Source organism: Fukomys damarensis, unplaced genomic scaffold, assembly GCF_012274545.1.
Source record: "Fukomys damarensis isolate Sample0158 unplaced genomic scaffold, DMR_v1.0_HiC HiC_scaffold_1, whole genome shotgun sequence".
Classification (NCBI taxonomy): Eukaryota; Metazoa; Chordata; class Mammalia; order Rodentia; family Bathyergidae; genus Fukomys; species Fukomys damarensis.
Window position 1 is genome coordinate 31,837,285 of NW_022900913.1, and position 22,130 is coordinate 31,859,414.

General features: G+C 35.0%; 2 pseudogenes; both read left to right on the top strand.

Moving 5' to 3' along the window:
• LOC117285299 overlaps positions 1 to 5,754 on the top strand; it is a 66,377-nt pseudogene extending 60,623 nt beyond the window's left edge.
• A 2,369-nt stretch (positions 5,755 to 8,123) lies between these two features.
• Positions 8,124 to 9,241, top strand: LOC104868908 (annotated as a pseudogene).
• Positions 9,242 to 22,130: the final 12,889 nt, after the last annotated feature.

The window sequence follows — 22,130 nt, forward strand, 5'->3', positions numbered from 1 at the left end:
CTCTTCAATAAAGGGTGTTGGAAAAACTGGATGTCAACCTGCCACAGATTAAAATTAGACCCTTATCTTTACCCTGATGAATTCACAGAATTTCCTGCAGAATTTTACAAGACATTTAAAGAAGATCTACTACCATTACTCTTCAAACTTTTCAATGAAATTGAAAGGGAAACTATACTTCCAAATTCATTCCTGGAAGCAAGTATCACTTTGATTCCCAAACCAGGGAAAGATACAACTAAAAAGGAGAACTACAGACCAATCTCCTTAATGAATATAGATGCAAAAATCCTTAATAAGATACTAGCAAACAGAATACAGAGGATTATTAAGAAGATCATCCATCATGACCAAGTCGGATTTATTCCAGAGATGCAAGGGTGGTTCAACATACGAAAGTCAGTGAATGTAATACATTATATTAACAAAGTCAAGGACAAAAACCATATGATCCTCTCAATAGATGCAGAAAAAGCATTTGATAAAATTCAACACCCATTCATGATAAAAACCCTGCAAAAAATTGGAATAGATGGTCTATACCTCAATTTAATAAAGGCTATTTATGAAAAACCATCAGCCAACATCATATTGAATGGCCAAAAACTGAAAACCTTCATGTTAAAATCAGGAACAAGACAAGGATGCCCACTATCGCCACTTCTCTTCAATATAGTTCTGGAAACATTAGCCACAGCAATTAGACAAGAGAAAGAAATTAAAGCAATAAAGATAGGAAAGGAAGAAGTTAAACTATCATTATTTGCTGATGATATGATACTCTACATTGAAGATCCAAAAAACTCCACCAAAAAACTTCTAGACTTAATTGACAGATTCAGTAAAGTATCTGGATACAAGGTGAATACCCAAAAATCAATAGCCTTTCTATACACAAATAACAGACAGACAGAAAGAGAAATAAGGGAAAAAATTCCTTTTACAATAGCATCCAAAAAAATGAAGTATCTAGGAATCAATCTAACAAAAGAAACAAAAGATCTCTACACTGAAAACTACAGCACTCTGAAAAAAGAAATCGAAGAGGATATAAAAAAATGGAAAGATATCCCCTGCTCCTGGGTAGGAAGAATCAACATAGTGAAAATGGCCATACTACCGAAACTGCTATATACATTCAATGCAATGCCAATTGAAATTCCAACACTATATTTCACAGAACTAGAAAAAAGAATCCAAAAATTCATTTGGAACCACAAGAGACCTAGAATAGCAAAAGCCATTATAGGCAACAGTCACATGGCACCAGGTGTAACAATTCCCAATTTGAAACTATACTACAAAGCCACTGTGATAAAATCAGCATGGTACTGGCAAAGAAATAGGCCTGAGGATCAATGGAACAGACTGGAAGACACAAAAACAAATGCAGATGTACTCAGCTACCTCATCTTCGACAAAGGAGCTCACCATCCTCAGTGGAGGAAAGATAGCCTCTTTAATAAATGGTGTTGGAAAAACTGGATATCAACCTGTCACAGATTAAAATTAGACCCTTATCTTTCGCCATGCACTAAATTAAAATCCAAATGGATTAAAGATCTAAATATTAAAACAGAAACATTAAACTTGCTGGAAAGTAAGTTAGGCAGAACTCTGGAAGACATTGGTATAGGAAAAGACTTTATGAACAAATCCTCAGTAGCACGGGAACTAGCAGAAAGAATCAACAACTGGGATCTCATCTTACTAAAAAGCTTCTGTACTTCAAAAGAAACCATTAGCAGAACTAAGAGACAATCTACAATGTGGGAAAAAATTTTTACCAGCTGTACCTCAGACAAAGCACTATTATCAAGGATATATAAAGAACTCAAAACAATCAGTCCCCCCAAAATATAAAGACACGATTCAAAAATGGGCATCCCAAATGAACAGACATTTCTCAGACAAAGAAGTAAAAGCAGCAAGAAAATATTTGAAAAAATGCTCCACATCACTGGTCATTTGAGAGATGCAGATGAAAACAACCTGGAGGTTCCACCTAACCCCACAAAGAATGGCTGCTATCAAGAAATCACACAATAACAAATGTTGGTGGGGTTGTGGGGAGAAAGGAACCCTTCTCCATTGTTGGTGGGAGTACAGACTGGTGCAACCACTATGGAAATCAATATGGAGATACCTCAAAGAGTTTGGACTGGAGGTTCCATTTGACCCAGCCATCCTTCTGCTGGGTATCTTTCCAAGAGAACTAAAAGAATCATATCACAGAGAAGTATGTGCACCCCTGTTTATAGCAGCACAGTTTGTAATAGCTAAATCCTGGAAACAGCCTATTTGCCCATCCGTTGGAAACTGGATAAAGAAGTTGTGGTTTTTCTATGAAATGGAATATTACTCAGCCACAAAGAATGAGAAAATAGTTTCATTCATAGGAAAATGGATACATATTGAAGATATACTCCTAAGTGAAATAAATAAGTCACACATCTGTAAATACCGAATACTTTCCCTGCTGTAAATAATCCGCAACAATGCATAAGATTCTAATAAGATTACTGACATTTAGAAAGGGGAAGAAAGGAGCTAAAGGTGTAGGGAAGGTGGGATGGGTAGGGGAAGAGTAAAAAGGGAAAAGAAAAATATGTGAGAGAATGAAAAGATGAAAATAAAGTGTTTGTAGATGGGGAGGGGAGGAGGGGGTGAAGGGAGAGCAGAGGTAAGGGGAAAAAATGAGAATCAAGACTTGTCATGTAGAGGTACAAGATCCCAACAATGAATGTAGTTGTACTATATTCCTAAAATGTACCAATAAACTCAATTAAAGCTGAATAAAAAATAAATAAATTATTACCAAAAAATGATCTTTAAAGAGGAGAATTATACATACATGGATGTTGGAAAGACATGAAGAAAAAGATGTTGAAGATTTTGATTTCAGGCAAGACTAGCAAAATATGCATGAGTTGGAGAGTCAGTGGGGATATCATGAAAAAAATTACAAAGCACTGACTATGATTTATTTTTTTTAAATCCCACTGGGCAAGGGATTTAGCTCAGTTGCACCATGCCTGCCTTGCCAGCACAAGGTCCTGAGTTCAATCCCCAGTACAAAAAAAAAAAATCCCACTGGTACAAGAGATCAACAACATTACAGGTTATGGAATAATGCCAACAAGGGTTTCCAGCAGGAGGAACTAGTAACAGCCCCCTCAGAGGATAACAAGAAGGTCCAGGGGGCTTCAGAATGCAACATAGAAGTTGTATTCTATAGTTTAGTGCAGTTATGAGCTGTTTACAAAGTCAACCTGGTGGGTTCCAGTAAAAGAAGTCTAGCACATTTGTGGTTGGTTCCATTTGTATGACTGTTTGGAGTTTGGCAGACTCTAGACAAGAATAAACAAAACTTTTAAGAAATCAGAGATGAAAAATCTAATGATGAGCACACTAGAATGGAAGGGCAGGTTGGAGAGATAGTCACACTTAGGTACTGAAATAGTGAGTGGTTGTAACCTGTTAACTTTTAGATTCTTTCACTGATAATGGTTATCTATAAATCTGATTCTTTATTATAGGTGTCTCTAGTTTTAGCTGTAAGAAGATAAGAGACAATTTGAAGAACAATCTGGCTAAGAAATGTAAAACTCTAGCTGAGCTCTTATAGATGTTACTAGGGTTTTTTTTTTTTTCCTATTGATCTATAATCATGATCATTTACTGGTGTAGCTGGAAACTGCCAGAAGGAGACCCTTTTATATCTAGCTTTATTTACTATGGCATTGTTTTTACACCCTTTTTTTTCTTTTCTTCTGAGTGTCTAAGACCAAGTTAAAGTGAGACCTGCATCAATCAACATGAACCTTTTACTGTCTATTAATCAGTTAAGTCTTTTCACACACTACTTTGGAGCCATGCATAGAGCCTCTCTGCTCCTCTGTCATTGTCAGCCAACAGGATGGGTCGTAACCTTGCTTTACCATGTTACTTTCAGTGAAAGTGTGGGAGACTTTTCCCTCTTGGTGACCCTCTTTGGCTCATGGTACTTTTGTCCTCCAGCAATTTCCCTCATCAGGAGATATAAAATCCCATGGCAAAGGTTACCCATCCTGGATTCTTTGTTGACCTTAGGGGCTAGGGTCAAAATATTGGATGTCTTCTTAGCTCAGTTACATTTCTAGTTTTAGTCTCCAAACTTCAGTTGTTAACCACCTAGAAGAGATCTGTGACATTAGTAGCAGTAGGAGCAATGAGCTTAACTTATTATAATTTTGTCTGGACATTAAGCACTTTTGAAGTATAAAGCACAGTTACAGAGCTGTTATTTCTTACTAATGATGGTTGTTTTCATAGTTGAATCCCTGCAGAATGTTAACAGACAACAATTATATACTACAGAGAAACTTAAGATAAAGGGCCATACATAGCACATCGGCAAGACAATCATGACATTACCTTTGTAACACTTACATGTCCATCTTCGTATGGAATAGTCTTTTAGTGAAACACCTCTATCTAATCACAAGATATTAAATGACATAAAGAAAATTCTTATTTAATTCTTATTTATTATTCTTTAGGAGGATCCTATTTAAGAGAACATATATATTGGCCTATAAATGTACCTTAGAAGTTCATGATGGTTAGCCCTTAATTTTTAGTGTGTGACATTGTTTGGACTATTTGGCATCTGAGCACCCCTAAATGTGGTGACACATATAACATATATCACATAACCTTTTGGGGTGTCTACAATTTTGAGGTAGTTTCCAATTCAAGGTGTATCTCTACTGACACTAGTAGACAAAAAAAAGACATACAGAGCCCAAATTCATGTTGGATGATCCGGACAATCCTGCAGTCGGATTAGGGTAATGTGCTAATTCTGATACTTTCAACTCCACAGAAGTTCAGGCCGATCCTGGCCTCTGGTTGTGGGATTGGAGCCCGAGATGTGCAGCCAACAACACTCTGGGTGTCACTTGCTGGTCTGAGCTCAGCTCCCTAACCCTAAGTATCTCTTGTGATTGTACCTTACCCAGTCAGAGGAACCCCTGACAGGAAATCAAGTAAACAGAATAATTCAAAAAATCTTTATTAAGGGCCTTATATAATCCATGTCTTTTTATGTGCCTGGACATGAAGATAAATATGATATTATCTCAGTATTCAACATACTTAGGAGAGTATAGTTCAGTACCAGAGCTTTATAATTCATTTCCATTCCAAAACATGACTAACAATAAGAAATTTGAGAAAGAGATAAAAATTTGGAGTCAGAAAGCCAAAATAAAAGTTCAATAATTCACATTGATATTCCACAGCTGCTAATACCAAAATAGGTTAGAGGAAGAGGCCAGCTTACCAGAAATGAGTCAAATGACCACAGTCATTGTTGAGAAGTGTAAATGTCACTCATAAATGGTACTCAAAAACAGAGCATATGATTCCCTCCCCAAGAAGCTTACAAGGGAAAAATTTAGAAACACTAATTGGAAACAAAATTGGGGAACACTAATTTGGAAAATTAAAAAAATACTTAAACAAAAAAAGATACTTAAAGTTTTTCTACATTGCACTTACCTAGTAAGTCCAAATGAGGAAAAAGAAATACAGAAGAGTGAAGAAGGCACCACACTGAACAGGAAGCTGAGAAGAGATTTGGAGTTAATCGATCCAGGTAGGGACAAGGCATTAGTGTTTTTAAGAAAATTCTCCCAAGTGGTTTTGCTGGTTATCCAGTGTAGAGAATGCCTGGCTAATGGCAGCATATGTCTAAATAATGGGAGATGATGAACTTGAAATACGTTACAGATTTATTGTGACTTAGTTGATAAACACCTTTAAATGTTGTAATTAATTTGGCTCATTAGACTGAACTCCTTGAAAGACAAGATTATGTCTTTATTCATTTCAGAGTAAACATAAACCTGTTAAGATTTCTTGAATGAATATGATACATAACATTTTATAATCACTTAGGCACTCTGACCAATAGGTAAGATGATAATAGTGTTTAAAGAAGGTTATTTTATGTTATAACAGAAGGATGAAGAAACACAAAGGTTAACACCTTCTGAGTACTCCCTTATATGAAGTGCCTCACACAGTGTTGCACTCACAATCAGTGCAGATTGTACTTGGCTGGAATGAGAGAATTGAGGTCAAGATGCCTCAGTACTGAACAGCAAATCTGGATTTGAAAAATAATGTTGTGGGTCTTCTTGATGTGTATGAATAAACACCATATGAACCAACAAAGTCTCACATTTCTGAACAGAGTTCTAGCTTTCTAGCTGTTCTAACGGTGCAGAAAAGACATGTGATTTAATTAAGATATTTACCTAACTACAAGATTAGGGCTCTTAACAGTAATCAGACAGGTGGATCAACATCTGGTGTTTCTGGAAAATAATTCCTATTGCTTTGACTCTTCTCACATAGGGTTCCATTATAAATGCAATAGAAAAGGAAACATGGCCCATTACACTTTGTTTTGGAATAGGACATGTAATTGCTTTATAATTTAGGTGAAATCTTTAACTGTCCATCGTTTCTGTTTTCATTTAAGCAAACTTTTTTCTTTCATCCTTTTGGAGAGTAACTGAAAAGACATATTTACATTCTAAATGATATCATATATTATCTAGAATAGCAGGTTATACAGAAATTAATAAATCAAAGAAAAATAAAATATTAAGAAATTAATAAATCAAAGAGAATTTCTCACATTTATATATTCAAGATTATAATTAGCTTTAAAAAGCTGTCCTGCACAACATTTTTCTGGAAACTATGAGAAGACTAGACACTTTAAGCAGTAAATTTGTTTACATAGTGAAACTGAGGTCATTTTAGGTAATATCCTCTACTCACGGATAAGTAAAGACCCTCTATTTAAAAAGAAAATATCAACTACTCCAAGAAGGAAAGTGGGAAATTATCCTATAACCATTCAGCAATCTTTATGTAAGAAAACTAAGGACATTAATTGCTTTGTGACTCTTCAGACAACCAGTAATTGAATCTCTTGATAAGCTCTGTGTTTGAGTACAGACAATTAACTTGAACAACAGTTGGAAATATATTGCAAATGGAAACATAGCTAAATCCTTCTGTATTTAAAGCACTTCAACTTTGCAACTTCACCTATAAAATCATACAACCTGCAGAAATTTTCTACTTTTTCTTCTTTTTATATAAATATTTTTTTAAACCTTGAATTTACTGTTAGAATTCTTTGCTCAGGCAACTTTCTCTGTGTCTCTTTGTCTCTCTGTCCCTATTTCTGTCTCTCTGTCTCTCTCTCTCTATCCTCTCTCTCTCTCTCTCTCTCTCTCTCTGTGTGTGTGTGTGTGTGTGTCTCTCTCTCTCTCTGAAATATTTACTCATTTACTAATTAAGACTTGCTCATACTTTTAAAAGTTATCAAATTTTTTCCATCAAGTTTAGTGGTACATTTAAAGCAAACAATACAGTTACATTTATCACTGGGATCTTGTACCTTAACATGATGTGTCTTGGTTCAAATTTTTAATATCCTTTCTTATTCCTCCTCCTTCAGATTCATGTATAGTTGTTCTGAAAACAACATGATTTGCTTTGGGAAATCTAGCTGGGAGCTCTGCATTTTGTTTGCATTGTGCATTGGTGATATCCATCCAAGCTTCTGGACTGTTTGGGAAGTAAGAAAATAGCACTCTCCATTTTCTTTACCTATCATTTTGAGAATGTTAGACCTTCTGGCAGATTTTCCTAATTGCCTGAAAGGGTTCTTTGCAATTTAAAAGGTTCTTTCCAACTTATATACCAGATGCAAGCTGTTGAACAGATCAACCTCAAAGGGCTGCTCTGAAGAAGGTAAGTGCCTTGGGCGGAGATGACTAAGCTAAACTCAGAAGGCATTAAGTCATTCTTACTGGGGGCCTGGGATGTCAACTTATGTAATAACTTTACATTCCGTCATTACCTATTTTCATCCCCTAAGTTTATCATCACTACGGTCTCTTTTATTCTACATTTCAAGATGAAAGATTGAAGGGAATCTAATGGTTGTGGGTACCATTCCCAGCAGCTGAGTGCCTGTGGGAGCCAGGGCCCATGGCACAGGTGATCAGGCCTGAGTCTGTGTGTCATAGTCTACTCCAGAAAGGACTTATGTGGATTGTCAGAATTGCATTTGTGTTTTTATAGTTATTGAAGAAAATTAAAACAGTGGGAAATTTCTTCAGTGGAGCTTCATACTGGGTGCCAGAGAAGATAGCTTTGTGTGGTACATGGATAAGCCACAGAATCTACCTTCTAGACCATCACTTGTTAGAGCTATTAAACTTACCTACATTTCAAAGGTTAGCAATGCAAGGCCCAAAGCTGACCTCTGTTTTGTTATGAATGCAGGAATGAGGAAATACTTCTTACAAGCCAGTGATCAGCAAGACATGGTGGAATGGATGAATGTCTTGAACAAAGCTGTAGAAATTACAACACTAAAGCCATCAGACTCATAACCTAATTCTGATAACCTAAATTGCCAGGGTGAATGTGGGAAGAAATGAGTGTCCTACAGAACTGATATGGGCAGTGATGCACCCATGATTACTTCAACTCAGAAGAAATAAATGAATGTGATGAAAGCACTGACAAAAAAATTTAAAATAGTCTCAAAGCCATCTTCCTGAGTTTACTTCTAAACCACTTCCAGTCAGTACAGGTGTAAAAGCTGGATATTGTGTAAAACAAGGAGCAGTGAAAAACTGGAAGAGAAAACATTTTCAATTTATTGAAAACACAATAGGCTTCTTCGAATCTGAGCTAGAAAAGGAACATCTCCATGTAATACCACTTAAAGAAGTTCATAAAGTCCAGGAATGTAAGCAAGTGACATAATGATGAGGGACAGCCTGTTTGAAATACTAACATCTCTAACTTTCTATGTGCAGGCTGATAGCCCTGAAGAGATGCACAGCTGGATTAAAGTGGTCTCTGGCACCCTTGTAGCACAGCGGGAACCTGGCAGATCAGCATCTTCTACACGGCAAAAGGCTGGTGAACCTTTGTACACAGAGGAGCATCCCACCTGCCCTCCAGAATCCAAACACTCTCACCCTCTGTTCTGCTGGCACAGCTGCAGCCACCTCACATTCCGCAGCCTCTTGCAGCATTGTTCTGGTCTCAAGCTTTACCATGGAGAAGCAAGGATTTTACAAATCTCTTACCAAGGTCAAGCCAGGGAACTTCAAGATCCAGACTGTCTCTTGAAGAGAACCAGCTTCCAAAGTGACTGAACAAGCTATCCTAAAACCTCAAAATGGCCCTCAGGAAAAAAATCTTGAGCCAGTGGACTTAGAAGATGCAAGCCTTCCAGTCAGCGATGTGTAAGCTGGAAGCATGTAGGGGCCGACTGCCCCTTCTACCCTTTAGTGTCCTTTCATGAGGCTTCTCACCAAAGGTGATAGATTGAAGGGGTTTTTAACATAATATGCATTATATTGCCTCTTAGATATACTTTTTTTTTTTTTTCAGTGTTGTGAGACAAGGTCTCACTGCATAGTTGAGACTGACCTGGAACTCACTATGTAGCCCAGGCTGGTCTCAAACTCACAGCAGTCCTCCTGCCTCAGCCTCCTGAGTGCTGGGATTATAGGAATGCGCCACCATTCCTGGCTTTTACATGTACTCTTAACAAGCTGGTAAACCAAGAACCTAGGGAGCAGCCAAACTAAATGTAATTTCTTGAAGAGAAAAAAACACCTAATTGTCTCAGTTTCAACTTTCTGAAGATTTGAGTATCCTCATCTGGGTGGTAAAAATGTGTGGGTGATACTTTTTTTTCCTAGTGACTTTGACAGTTTAAATATTTAGCAATTTAAAAGATGAAACATATCTTGGTCCTTTAAAAATGCTACTATGACTTCCTATTAAATTTTCAATATTTACACATTCTTATTCATTAATATTCGCCAGACTGAGATTCCTAAATTCACAATGTTTGTGGTGCTGCAAAATTTTTACTGCAATGTGGACTATTTTGAAATTATAACCATTTTGGATGCCCTGAATCTTGAGGTGAGTGGTAAATTTTGCATAGAAGCTATGGTTAGATCTTTGCTAAGGATGGTGGGTTGTCCTGGGTGAGAAAAAAGAAAAGGTGAGAATTCAAACAACTATATTTGAGATATTTGGTTAAAAAGGTTTAAAACTTTCGATGTTCAGTGCTTTTGGGGAGATCTGATTTTATCAGTTTTGGAAATAATTCTTATTCATGCATTTGGATCAGTGAAATACCTCAGTTTATATGTAAGACATAACTTCCCTTAGTCATGAAATTATTGTGTTCTCTACTTTTCATCGCTAAGAAACTGTATTCCACTGCCTACGTTGTTTTATGTTTTGTTTTGTTTTCCATCTTGTTTAGGAATGTTTTGAGATTAATGTGCTCAAAACTCCTATATGATTGGCTTTAATTATTGGGATAAAATTAATTTTTCAATAGCATAGTTTAATGTGTTAAAGAAGATAGCATTTTATATTAGAGATACAAAATTCTGGTATTTTTCTACGTATGTAATATATCTGTTTTAAAAAACAAATTTGAGTATACATTTAATAATGGGGATATTGTGAAAATAAGCACCTACATAAAAATCATTTGACTCAACCATTCTCCTTTTAGATACCTTCTCAAAAGAATAGAAAACATTATACTATAGTGATACATGCATACCCATGTTCATACAACATTTCATAATAGCTAAATCTTGGAAGCACCCTATTTGTCTGTTAACAAATAAATGAATAAATAAAATGTGGTATTTATACAAAAGGAGTACTACACTCTGCTATAAAGAAAGATAAATTTGAGTCACTTGTAGAGAATTTAAGTGATATAAATCAAGTGGAGACACTTAAATACTGTATGGCTTCTCTTACATGAGAAACCCAAAGTATATATAAAGAGCAAAATAAAAGATAACAGAGCAGGGAGGAAAAACTCTCTCAAAGGAGAAGGTTTTCAGGAGATAAAAGGAAGAGATGGGAGAGGAGGGAAACAGCATGAAAAAAGAAATGAAATGTATCTTGTAAATATACCGAATCTACACGAGGAATGTAAACATTACGTATTGCAAACATGCACAAAAAAAAGGAAGGAGATCAAGAAATGGGTGGAGGAGTTAGGGAGGGAAGGAAAGGGGGGTAAAAATAGAAATTAAGTTGTGCTATATACATGTATCAACTCCTCACACAGAAAATGAAAATGTATATACTATAAACATGTAGTCATAAAAATGGCTTTTCCACTTGGAAGCAAAAAGGGTGTGTGCAAAATATCAAGTTAAGGTAGAGAAAAAGAGAAATGAAGAACTTCATATGTACAAAGTTTATTGGGAAAAAAATCTGGACAGCATTATGACAGAGCACTTTGCCTATTGTGGACTGCCTCAGACTCTTCTAAATGTCCAGGGCAATGCTTCTGGCAGCCTTGTAGGGGGTTACCTTCTAGTCTTGTTTCCTAAAATAATTTCCTTTCAATGGACAAAATTTGGGCAGGGTACACTGCCTCTCTTGGTACTGTTTTTATTCAGTTGGGGTTTGTGGTTTACTGTAGCAGCTTTTTTATGGTTTGAGTTATGTTGTGATTATGTATTGTTTGAACTGTTTTATCACCATTCACTTCCCTTTTTTATTTATTCATTTTTTTTTAGTTTACTGGTACCTTTTAGGTATACAGTACATTTACACTCACCATTGGGATCTTGTACCTTTACATGACAGGTCTTGGGTCTCATTTTTTCCCCTTGTCCCTTCCCTTGCTTCGCCCCTCCTCCCCTCCCCATTTACAAACTCTTTATTTCCATCTTTTCATTTTCTCCTATTTTTTCTTTTCCCTTATTACCTTTCCCCTACCCTTCCTACTTTCCCTACACCTTTAGCCCTTTTCTTCCTATTTCACACTGTTAATTATCTCGTTAGGATCTTATGTACCATTATAGTTTCTCACACCAGAGAAAGTATTTGGTATTTACACATTTGTGATTTATTTATTTCACTTAGGAGTATATCCTCAATATGTATCCATTTTCCTATGAATGACTCTAATTTCTCATTCTTTATGGCTGAGTAGTATTCCTTTTTATAGAAAAACCACATCTTCTTTATCCAGTTTCCAACTGATGGGCAAATAGGTTGCTTCAAAGTTTTATCTATTACAAACTGTGCTTCTATAAACATAGGTGCGCATATATCACTGTGATATGATCTCTAACCCTGGGTGATATATCCAGCAAAACTATCTGGCTGAATACTGTAATGACTTGATAATAAACTGCTCTGAGTTTTTTAAAAAGCCAGATCAACATATAAAGATAAAATAAATTAACAGTACACATTGAGAGGTACACATTCCAACTCTGAAAGAAGACATTATATACAAAGAAAAAAATGCAGCTAGTACTAAGGTATTCAGAGCAATTTTTGACACTTCAGATATGACATATTTACAAGAAAAGTATGTTTTAAATAATTTCTATAGACTTATGAAATAGTTCAGATAAACACTCAGAGATCCAAACATACACAAGAACATTTTCTATGCAATAGGGTAGTTCTATAAAAAGTACCAAAATAGAGCTAATATTTTGCTAACAGATAGTTTTGTTGCATATATCACCCAGGACTGGAGATTGTTTCCTCTTAAGGCTTAAACCATTTCACGCCAAGTTACTCTGGCCTTCAAGGTGTGTGTTGAAGCATCTGCTATAATTCTACTGAGTTTTCATTTATAAGTGACTCACTAATTTTTTCTAACCACTTTTAAAATTTTGTTCTTGGGTTGGACTTCTGAAATTTTGACTATGATATGTTAGAGAGAGATTCTTTTCTGATCATGACTATTTGGGGTTCTGCAAGGCCTCACACATTTGTATGTTAAATTCTTTTCCCTTATTTGGAAAATTTTCTGTTATTTCAGTAAACAGTTTTTTATGCTGCTTGTGATGTCGTCTGATTTTTCATTAATTCCAATTTATCTTAAATTGGCCTTTTTTGTGTCATCTAGGAAGGGTTAGATCTGTTTTCATATTTTCTTATTGATTTTAAGGAATTTCTCATTAATTGGTCATCAACAACACCCCTGTCTTCTAGTACTGACATTCTGCCCTCACATTAGTCACTCTGCTGCCCACACTTTCAATAAAATTTCTAATCTCCTAATTTCTATTTGGACTCTAACTTTTTTTTATGGATGCACATTTTTTGCTGGCCATTCATATTTTTCACTTTGTTTAGCTCTTCTAGCTTTTTATAGAGCCTTCTGTAGACTTACTGCTTAGCTGGTTTATTTGCCCTAATATTTTTCTATGTAGATCTTCTGCAAAACTGCCAAATGTCTTATTGATCTCTTTTGTTATTTCCCCTGATAGCATTTTGAATAATTCTGATGTGTAACTTCTGGTTTCTGCCTTTTCTATACTGTATAGATCAGCACTGGGGCAATTGGGAGTTTTGGGAGGCATTTTATTGGCTTATCTCCTCATTTTTCTTTATTTGTTTGTTTGTGTTGAGGCTGACAGATTCATTGCAGTGGAAAGCTTTGCTTTTAGTATGAAGACCTCTTTAGTTAATGGCTACTTCTCAGTGTTGTCCTCTGGACATGGCTAACTATTGGCCTGTTCTCTGTCCTAGGATCCAATCTTGTCCATTTGCTTGAGGTAGAAAGCTACAGCCCAGTAGTTTTACAGGAATGTGTTACAAGATTCAAAGGCAATCCAATGTTGGCATCCCCCCCACAAAAACGCAAGTGATAGCAAAAGCTATGTGTTAAAATCAGCATCAATATAGGGTAAAATGTAAAGTGAATACTGAAACCCCTAAGGATCAATAAAGTATCACTCTTAACCATATAAAAGAGACATAAGTATAGTATAAAAACTAAAAGCAACCAAATATTGACTTACTAAGTGGAACAACTTTACTAATAAACAATATTCAATAGCAAAAGCATAAAATTGAGTATAGATACTATCATTGTAGTCATCCTGTCACTGTAATAAAATGCTAATAAATTTATTTAATTAAAAATCATATCTGGAAGCTGTGCATTAAATATGTCTTTCAATTGCAAAAATACCAAGAGGAAGAGCTAGTCATACGAACACAGGCTAGTTAGCTTGAATGACTGATAGGATTTTCAGGCATCAATTTGAATGTTAAGATGTTATATTTTAAGCATATTTATTTATAATATTCAAATAGCCATCAATTATGTAAATATTAGTCTTTAAACTTGCCATTTGTTATATAACAGTTAATATCACAACCTTTGATTCTTATTTTAATACCAAAAATAATGGGACAAATGGAGAGTTAGCAATAGTGCTTTTTTTTAATATGGGGGATCAAACTTGGGTCCTTGTGCTTGCGAGGCAGGTGGCAGAACCAGTGAGTAAATCCCTGGCCCAATAATGTTTTTTACATTCAACACACAAAATTACTCCATTTCAAGAATGTATAAATAGCAACACTTTTCTTATTTCAAAATTATAGTTATAATTTCTATTTCAAGATTGAATTAGAGTTTCATTTTATTTTTCTATTTTCAAACTAAACTAGATAAAAGAAAACTAAACATATTTTTCATTAACACCTTCAATCAATATTATTCACGCTACTGGATTTTCTCTAAATCCATCTCCCTAAAACAGGAAGTAAGAAACTTAGAAGAATTTTTTAGGTCAAAAACACCATATCTCAAGTCATTGAGGTTGGTCATTTAGGTTGATAATCAGAAAGGGGAAATATTTCCACGTGTAGTCTCCCTTCCCCACTTCCTTTGCACGTGAAGCATCTCTGAACAGGGCAGTGATGATAACTACCCGGAACTCTGACAGAACTTAAGCTTTTCATATGTATGTCCAATTAACACCCACCTAGCCATATGATATCAGTATTATAGATAAAGAAATTGAAATCTAGAGAAATAAAAGAACTTGTTCACATTTCCTCAGGTATTTATTTGTAAGGGCTAACTTCATAACCATTAAGTTATGTACAAATGCAAGTTACGTACAAATGTTATATAACTTAATGAGCTACGTATGAGCAGAAATGCAAAATGGGAACGACTTCATTTGTCACTGCAAAGTCCTTTGTAGCTGAGGAAAACCTATAGGATATATTATAGTAATTATTTCTTTTTCTAAGAAAGTAAAACAAATAATTTAAAGCTTTCCATTTTTACTTTTCTAAGAAAGTAAAAAACAAAACGATTTAACTAAATTGATCCATAAGGCCACTGCCTCATGGAAAGTTCATTCATTATCAACCTCCTATATATACAATGATACCTCATGAACTTAATTCATTCCATGATTCTGAGAAAGATGGCCATGGTCATATTCATCAGCCAAAGAGCACTTTTTTAACAGAGGCAAAATTTTGCTGAATGTTTATGTTTGCAAACTGAATTGTTTACAAACAGAAACATTTATAAATTGAGACATTACTGTACCCATTACTGTACTTAGAGATCTAATGATCGCTGTGTCTGGGCTAGTGTGACATTCCAGTTTCAGAAGAATATATAAAAAGGTATATCTTGGAAACATAAAATAGTATGAATATAAATGGCAGCAAAATTCAGCCTCCCCATGATCTGGAACCTCGCAGATCATAGTCAAAATCCCAAAAGTCCACTGCAGAATTACAATTTTAAAAACTGTTAGAGAAAAACAGCTAATCACTCATAAAGTTAAGCCAATTATAATTATAGGAGATTTCTCAATATAACCCTTAAAGTCCAGGAGAGCCTGAAGTAAAGTGTTCCAAGCTCTAAAGGAAAACAACTTCCAACCCAGGGTGATAAAACTATCTTTTAAAATTAATGAAGAAATAAGTGGAGAAATAAGGAATTTCCATAACAAAAAGCTTTGAGAAATTCATAACCACAAAACCATCACTCTGAAAAATTTTCAAGGATGCCCTAGAAATAGACAATGATAGCAACAATGCCAAAGAGTCTAAGAGAATGAATACATCATGCAAGGTGAGCAGTTAAGCATAAGGGGGAGAAAAAGGAAATTAACAACAGGAAAATAATGCAATGACAGAATATCAATACCTGTCAGCATGGTCGCTTAATGTGAATCATCTTAATTCCCAAATCAAAAATAGCCGATTGGTAAAATGGATCAAGAAACAAAACCAAACCATGTATAGTATTTTTTAAAAACACATTTAATCCAAAAAAGAAATTTACACACACAAAATTAAAGGATGGAAAAACTATTCAATAAAACAGAAAACCTAAAACAAGTGGGAGTAATCTTCCTAATTTCAGACAAATATATTTCAAGCCCAAACTGATCAGATGAGATAAAGAAAGTTACTATACATTGGCTAAGGAAAAAAATTGACCCGGGCTGGGGTTTAGCTCAGTGGCACGATGCCTGCCTTGCAAGCACAAGGTCCTGAATTACATCCCATATCAAAAAAAACAAAAGAATCGATTGGAAGAGATAAAAATGATAAACACATATGCACCAAATGCCAGACAAACACTATGGTATATAAAAATATCAAATAAACACCAACACAATTATAATAGGGAAACTCAATACAACACTGTCAGAGACAAATCTATGAGACAAAAATATCAACAGGAAATATCAAAGTTAAGCCACCCCTTTAAAAAATAAACTTAATAAATATCTACAGTGTTTCAGTCAGAACAGAAGAGTACACAGACTTTCAGTAGAACCTAAGACTTTCAAAATAGACCACATGCCAGCCCATAAAGAATGCTTAAATAAATGAAAAATAAAGTTTATAGCTGAGAATGCCCAGATGAGAAAAACAGAGCAGGCCCTAATGATACACCTCAAAGTCCTAGCAAAATAACAATTCAAATACAAAACTAGTTATAAGTAAAGAAATTATAGAGATCTGAGAAGTTTAAATGTGAACAAATATCAATACAAAGAACAAATGAATTGAAAAGATCGTTCTTCAAAAGAATAAACAAAAGACAAACTCTTAGCTGATCTTACAAGGAAGGAAGGAAAGAAGGGAGGGAGGGAGGCAGGCAGGCTCAGTGCAATAGAAATGGATATGACCAAAATCCAGATTATTAGAAACTACTCTGAGAATGCATACTTCAACCAGTTGGAGAATTCAGAAGAAGTGGATGGATTTTTAGACACATATAAATTACCACAACTGATCTAAGAAGGTTTAAAAAACCCCAAATAATAAAATAACTGGCAATTAAATTGAAGTAGTAATAAAAAATACCAATTAAGAAAAGCACAGGACTGAATTATGAGAACTTTAGGACAGATCTACTGCTAACGCTCCTTATACTCTTTAATGAAATTGAAGCATAAGGATTTATGCCAAAGTCATTTCTAGAAGCCAGTATTACCCTGATTTTAAAACTGGAAAAGGACCCAACCAATCAAGAGAACTACAGGCCAATCTCTCTAATGAACAGACATGCAAAAAATCCTCAACAAGATATGACAAAAAGGAAAACAACACAGATTCCACCTCACCCCACAAAGAATGGCTGCTATCAAGAAATCACACAATAACAAATGTTGACAAGGTTGTGGGGAGAAAGGAACCCTTCTCCATTGCTGGTGGGAGTGCAGACTGGTGCAACCACTGTGGAAATCAATATGGAAATACCTCAAAGATCTTGGACTGGAGGTTCCATTTGACCCAGCCATCCCTCTGCTGGGTATCTTTCCAAAAGAACTAAAAGAATCATACCACAGTGATATATGCACACCCATATTTATAGCGGCACAGTTTGTAATAGCTAAAGCTTGGAAACAGCCTATTTGCCCATCAGTTGGAAACTGGATAAAGATGATGTGAATTTTCTATAAAATGGAACATTACTCAGCCATAAAGAATGAGAAAATAGATTCATTCATAGGAAAATGGATACATATTGAAGATATACTCCTAAGTGAAATAAATAAGGCACACATGTGTAAATACTGAATAGTTTCTCTGTGTGGATAATCTGCAATAATACAGAAGATCCTAATAAGATTACTGACATTTAGAAATGGGAAGAAAGGAGTTAAAGGTGTAGGGAAGGTGGGACGGTTAGGGGAAGGGTAAAAAGGGAAAAGAAAAAAATGTGAGATAATGAAAAGATGGAAATTAAGTGGTTGTAGATGGGGAGGGGAAGAGGGGGTGAAGGGAGGGCAGGAACAAGGTGAAAAAATGAGAACCAAGACCTGTCATGTAGAGGTACAAGATCCCAGCAATGAATGTAACTGTACTGTATCCCTAAAATGTACCAATAAACTCAATTAAAGCTGGAAAAAAAGATATGGCAAAAAAGAATATAGAAAATCATTAAAAAGATTGTATATCATGGCTAAGCAGGCTTCATTGCAAGGATGTAGAGATAGTTCAATATACATGAATCAATAAATATAATATACCACAAACAGAAGGACAAAAATCACATAGTCATCTCAATAGATGCACAAAACTCAATTAACAATATCCAACATATATTCATTTAACAATCCTGAAAAATAGGTTTAAAAAGACCTTATTTCAATCTGATAAAGGCCATATTACGGCAAACCAATGGTCATCATCATATTAAATGGGGAAAAGATTTGGCTAAAAGCTTTTCTTCTAAAATCAGGAACAAAGTAAGAATACCCACTATCACTACTCCTGTTCAATGTATTTCTGAAAATATTAGACAAAGCAACTGGGCAAGACAAAGACATAAAGGGAACATGTATAGGAAGGAAGAATTCAAATTATTACTATTTGTAGTTGACATGAACCTATACAAAGAAAACAAACTTTCCACTAAGGACTCCTAGAATTAATAACCAAATTCAGTAGCATAGCAGGATGCTAAATCAGCAAATAAAAATCAATAGTACTGCTATGTACTAATAAACTGACTGATAAATTGGAAAGCAATACCATTCATTCACAATAGCACAAAGGAAAATAAAATACTTGGGAGTTGACTTAAACAATAAAGTGAAAGATCCATACAATGAAAATTACATCACTCTGAAAAGGGAGATTGAAGAGAACAACCAAAATTAGAAAGCTATCTCCTATATCTGGATAGATGGAACCAATATAGTCAGAATATCTATACTTCCAAAACTGATATACAAATTTAATATAATCCCAATCATAATACTAACAGCATTCCTTACAGATCTAGAGAAAATAACTCAAGAATTCATGTGGAAGCAGAAGACACCTCAAATAGCAAAAGCAATTATAGATGATCATAGTAACACAGGAAACAGGAAGCTTCACAATCTCAGATTTAAAGTTTTATTACAAAGATACACTGATTTTATTTTTAAATCATTGTACTGGGACAAAAACAGAAATGTGAATCAAATCCACATAACAAATGAAGCAGAAACAACTCCAGACACATTCAACTCTTTGATGTTTGATAAAAGGGCCAAAAATGTACATTGGAGGAAAGATGGTCTCAAATAAATGGTGCTGGACAAATTGGATATTCATATACAGGAAAATGAATCAAGACCAATATCTGTCATCATGTACTAAACTAAAATTAAACTGGATCAAAGATCTAAATGTTAAAAGAGAAACAATCTACTGGAAGATAAAATAGGTAAAACTCTTGAAAACTTAAGCACAAGCAAGGACTTCCTAACCATTTCATAGCCAATGGCACAAGAAATGATACTGAGAATCAGAAAATGGGATCTTATCAAATCACATGCTTCTGAACATCAAAGGAAAGAACCAACCAACTAAGTAAAAAGACAACCAGATACACTGCTTAGAAGGAAAAATAAAACTGATCACTAAATACATGAAAAAATGTTCAACACCACCAGCCATTAGAGAAATGCAACTTAAAAAACAGTTGCATTTTATCATACTCCAAAAAAAAATGGCCATCAAGAAATCAAATAACAACAAATTGTGACCAGGCCGAAGGAAGAAAATGAACATCTCTACATTACTAGTGTAAGTGTAAATTAGTACAGCCACTATGTAGATCTGCATGGTGATTCCTCAAAAAACTAGAAACAGATGGATAAGGAAGATGTGGTTTTTCTATAAAATGGAATACTACTTAGCCATAAAGAATGAGAAATTACAGTAATTCATAGGAAAATGGATGCATATTGAGGATATACTCAAGTGAAATAAATAAGCCACATGTGTGTAAATATTGAATAGTTTCTCTGGTGTGAAAAACTATAATCATAAATAAAATCCTAATGGTATAACTGACAATATGAAATAGGAAGAAAAGAACTAAATGTATAGGGGTAGTGGGAAGGGTAGGGGAAAGGAAATAAGGGAAAAGAAAAAAAATATGAGAAGATGAAAAAATGGAAAGAAAGTTTTTGTAAATAGGGAAGGGAGGAGGGAATGAAGGGAGGACAGGAGTATGGGGAAAAATATGCGAACCAAGACCTGTCATGTAAAGGTCCAAGATCCCAATGATGAATGAAACTGCACTGTATACCTAAAATGTACCAATAAACTCAATAAAAAAAAATTGAAACAGAAATCCCTTTGACCTAGCTATTCCCTTTCTAGGTTTCTTCTCAAAAGAGCTAAATTCATCATATCACAATGATATAAGCATAGCCATGTCTATCGCTGCATAATTTATTACAATAACTAAATCTTGAAAAGAGTCTATAAGCCCATAAACAGATGAATGGATAGGGAGACAGTGATATTTACACACAATGGAGTACTACTCTGCCATAAATGATAAACTTGAGGCATTTATAGAAAAATAGATGCACCTTGACACTACAATGTTAAGTGAAATAAGACACACAGTTTTTTCCCTTATATGAATTGTTTCTTTTATATGAGAAACACAAAATATAAACAAAGAGCAAAATAAAGGATAGATAATGGAAGTTGGGAGACCTGTATCAAACAGAGAGGGGAATGAGAGATGGAGGGAGGATGGCAAGAAGGAAGGGAAAAGGGATTTTTTTAAGAGAGAATTAAAGGAAAATGGAAATAGAGAGTTTTCAAATGGGAGGAGCTTGGAAGCAGCCCAATTGCCCATCAAATGGGGACTGGATAAAGATATGATTTTTTTAATAAAATTGAGCACTACTCAGCCATAAAGAATGGGAATGGAATTGATATCAAAAAATGAAAAATAATGGAAACAAAGTCTCTGTATGTAGGGAGAGATGGAGGGGTTGAAGGGAGGGCAGGGGAATGGGGAAAAACTAAGAACCAAGGTTGATTATGTAAAGGTAGAAATTTCCAACAATGAATGCCATTATACTGTATACATTTAATGTACCAATAAAATTAAATTTTAAAAAGAATGAGAAACTAGAGACATTTATAGCTAAATGGATGCACATTGAGGCCATACTCTTATGTGAAATAAATAGGACACACCTATATAAATACCAAATAGTTTCTTTGGTGTGAGAAATTGAAAGTGAAAATAAGGATCAAAATGTATAATAGATTTTTTGACATAAGAAGAAAATGCCCAAGGGGGAAGTAGGAAGGGTAGGAGAAGAAAAGAAGGGAAAGTAATAAATATGAGAAAAGGAAAATAATGGAAGCAAAGTCTTTATATATTGGGAGGGGTGGAGGGGTTGAAGAGAGGGCAGGGAAATGGGGGAAAAACTAAGAACCAAGATATATCATATAAAAGTACAAATTGCCAATGATAAATGTCCTTATATTGTATACCTAAAATGTACCAATAAACTTAATAAAAAATAAATTGTGGTAGCTCCTATAGGTGAATTGCAGCAGAGGCCTCTCCAATCTTGGAATAAGGCTCTATCATCAATTGCAGACAACTACTTTCCATTTGAAAAACAGCTCTTGGCCTGCTACTGGGCCTCAGTAGAGACTGAATGCTTGACCACAGGACACCAGGCAACCATGTGACCCAAGATGTCTATGATAAGCTGGGTATTATCTCATCCACTGATTCAAAAGGTTGGACATGCATAGAACACATCATTAAATGGAAATAGTGTATACATGATTGAGACAAAGCAGGTCGTGAGGGTACAAACAAGTTACATGAATAACTTACCCAGATGTCTATGGTTCCTACTCCTGCTATATTGCTGTTTCCCAGCATGCACCTATGGCCTCATGGGATGTACCACATGATCAGCTAT